Below are 4,024 nucleotides of genomic sequence, written 5' to 3' on the forward strand. Positions count from 1 at the left end.
TGACTCCGGTTGATAGATTTACTAGCGAAAACCTTCCTATACTTGCTACTTCAACCAATGTCATTTCTCTGGTCGAGGTGGCCAGCACTACCCTTTTTTGGAAACGAGAGGGAAACTACTTGGAACCTCTTGCTTGTATTATATGAACAGGAAAATAGACGATTCTGTAATAGGTATAATTTAAAGGGTGGCTGTATTGTAATAAGCTTTAGGAGGGAAGGTCGTGACTGGGATTACTCGCCAAATGTTCCCAAATGCTTGTGACGCCTTTACTACGTCACCGATAAGACAAAAGGGCATTTTTATGAAGCAGAGTCGAATATCTGACCTGCAACTATCCAGAACCAATGATTAGAATTATAATGAATTAAAATTTTTAGCGGTGGTTTGATGGCCAACAAGCAATTGAATGATGATAGTCCGTGATATTCTAAGCCGATACTGGTAACATGGGCAGCTTGAGGGGGGAGGGGGATTCAGATAGTAATGAACTTAAAGGTAACTTGGCAGTAACGAAAACTTGACAGGTTCAGGCACTTTGATCAGCTAATGGTGGTGCGACATTCAGCTGATGGGGGGGGAGGGGTTTTAATAAGGGTGTTGGTGGTAGTTGTGACGCTAGGTAGTGGTAGTTGAGTCTATAGGATACTGGTTGATCTGGAACTATTTTCTTTTATTATACAGTGATAAAGTTGGCACGAAAGAGCCCTTGAGAGTCTGGGGCGGAACCACTGGGAGTCAAACGTTCACGAGTTCTCAACACAGGAAGAATTTGTACAAATATATTAATGTTAAATCAGTATTTACAAACTAAGTCATCACAGTCATCCGTTATACTACGACACACAAGGTCACGAGCCTCAGGAGAGCGACCCGACCTGACCGGGTCACAGGTCAAGGGCCCGGGTCGTCACTGCATCATCTGAAGGTACTTGTTCTCCTCCTGCAGCGACGTCAGCGAGGAACTCATGTCGTTGATCACCATGTTGGAGGTCTCCGCCAGGGCCACGGGGAGCGGCGTCGCGAACCTGGAGCCTCCCTGGGGCTGCTGGGGGCCGGCGAGCGGCTGCTGAGGCTGAGGCTGCGGCTGCGACTGCGGCTGCGGCGCGGCGAGGCTGGCCTGCGAGCCTGGCCCCGTGTAGCCCGCCACGGTGCCGTTGGGGTTGAGCTTGGGCTTCTGGTCCGTGGTGCTGGTCACCTCCTCCTTGACCACGGTGGAGCTCCAGCTATGGCACTGCTGCACGTACTCCAGGGTGCGCTGGTACGTGTCGGGCTTCATGAAGCTCTTGCTGTTGCTCTTCGTGTCCACGGACTTGGTATCGACGGCCTTCGTGTCGGTCTGATTATTGTCCACCGGCGGGCACGGCAGAGACGACGCCGTTCCTGCGCCTGGCTGGTGGACAATGAAATTAAATGAATGAGAAAATATGTAAAAAGTGCTCTGTCATTAGTTTTCATCAATTCTCATCTCTCTGCTCAAGAAATCTACTTATTCCACACTTAAAATCTACGTCAGTCTACCCAATATGTATTACTGAACGATAATCTACCCTCATTACTATAATGTAAACTACTGATAATTTATATCGCAAATCTATCTTTAACCTACATTTAACCTACCTTTAACTTACATTTAACATACCTTTTCATTTATATAAGGCCTCTGGATCGGTAACAAAATCTAATCAGCTATTCCCTTGGCCATAAACAACAGCTGTTCCCTTGGCCATAAACAGCAGTTGTTCCCTTGGCCATAAACAACAGCTGTTCCCTTGGCCATAAACAACAACTGTTCCCTTGGCCATAAACAGCTGTTCCCTTGACCATAAACAACTGTTCCCTTGGCCATAAACAACAGCTGTTCCCTTGGCCATAAACAACAGCTGTTCCCTTGGCCATAAACAACAGATGTTTCCTTGGCCATAAACAACAGCTGTTCCATTGGCTATAAACAACAGCTGTTACCTTGGCCATAAACAACAGCTGTTCCCTTGGCCATAAACAACAGTTGTTCCCTTGGCCATAAACAACAGCTGTTCCCTTGGCCGTTAACAATAGCTATTCCCTTGGCCATAAACAACAGCTGTTCCCTTGGCCATAAACAACAGCTGTTCCCTTGGCCATAAACAACAGCTGTCCCCTTGGCCATAAACAACAGCTGTTCCCTTGGCCATAAACAACAGCTGTTCCCATGGCCATAAACAACAGCTGTTCCCTTGGCCATAAACAACAGATGTTCCCTTGGCCGTTAACAATAGTTGTTCCCTTGGCCATAAACCACAGCTGTTCCCTTGGCCATAAACCACAGCTGTTCCCTTGGCCATAAACCACAGCTGTTCCCTTGGCCATAAACATCAGCTGTTCCTTTGGCCGTAAACAACAGATGTTCCCTTGGCCATAAGTAACAGATGTTCCCTTGGCCATAAACAACAGCTGTCCCCTTGGCCATAAACAACAGCTGTTCCCTTGGCCATAAACAACAGCTGTCCCCTTGGCCATAAACAACAGCTGTCCCCTTGGCCATAAACAACAGCTGTTCCCTGAGCCGTTAACAACAGATGTTCCCTTGGCCATAAACAACAGCTGTTCCCTTGGCCATAAACAACAGCTGTTCCCTTGGCCATAAACAACAGCTGTTCCCTTGGCCCTACACAACAGCTGTTCCCTTGGCTATAAACAAAAGCTGTCCCCTTGGCCATAAACAACAGCTGTTCCCTTGGCCATAAACAACAGCTGTCCCCTTGGCCATAAACAACAGCTATTCCCTTGGCCATAAACAACAGCTGTTCCCTTGGCCGTTAACAATAGCTGTTCCCTTGGCCATAAACCACAGCTGTTCCCTTGGCCATAAACAACAGCTGTTCCCTTGGCCATAAACAACAGCTGTTCCCTCGGTCATAAACAACAGCTGTTCCCTTGGCCATAAACAACAGCTGTTCCCTTGGTCGTAAACAACAGATGTTCCCTTGGCCATAAGTAACAGCTGTTCCCTTGGCCATAAACAACAGCTGTTCCCTTGGCCATATACAACAGTTGTTCCCTTGGACATAAACAACAGCTGTTCCCTTGGCCATAAACAACAGCCGGTCCCTTGGCCATAAACAACAGCTGTCCCCTTGGCCATAAACAACAGCTGTCCCCTTGGCCATAAACAACAGCTGTTCCCTTGGCCATAAACAACAGCTGTCCCCTTGGCCATAAACAACAGCTGTTCCCTTGGCCATAAACAACAGCTGTTCCCTTGGCCATAAACAACAGTTGTTCCTTGAGCCGTTAACAATAGCTGTTCCCTTGGCCATAAACCACAGCTGTTTCCTTGGCCATAAACAACAGCTGTCCCCTTGGTCATAAACAACAGCTGTCCCCTTGGCCATAAACAACAGCTATTCCCTGAGCCGTTAACAACAGATGTTCCCTTGGTCGTAAACAACAGATGTTCCCTTGGCCGTAAACAACAGCTGTCCCCTTGGCCATAAACAACAGCTGTTCCCTTGGCCATAAACAACAGCTGTCCCCTTGGTCATAAACAACAGCTGTCCCCTTGGCCATAAACAACAGCTGTTCCCTGAGCCGTTAACAACAGCTGTCCCCTTGGCCATAAACAACAGCTGTCCCCTTGGCCATAAACAACAACTGTTCCTATGGCCATAAACAACAGCTGTTCCCTTGGCCCTACACAACAGCTGTTCCCTTGGCCATAAACAAAAGCTGTCCGCTTGGCCATAAACAACAGCTGTTCCCTTGGCCATAAACAACAGCTGTCCCCTTCGCCATAAACAACAGCTGTTCCATTGGCCATAAACAACAGCTGTTCCCTTGGCCGTTAACAATAGCTGTTCCCTTGGCCATAAACCACAGCTATTCCCTTGGCCATAAACCACAGCTGTTCCCTTGGCCATAAACAACAGCTGTTCCCTCGGCCATAAACAACAGCTGTTCCCTTGGCCATAAACAACAGCTGTTCCCTTGGTCGTAAACAACAGATGTTCCCTTGGCCATAAGTAACAGCTGTTACCTTGGCCAT

This window comes from Penaeus chinensis, chromosome 6, assembly GCF_019202785.1.
Source record: "Penaeus chinensis breed Huanghai No. 1 chromosome 6, ASM1920278v2, whole genome shotgun sequence".
Classification (NCBI taxonomy): Eukaryota; Metazoa; Arthropoda; class Malacostraca; order Decapoda; family Penaeidae; genus Penaeus; species Penaeus chinensis.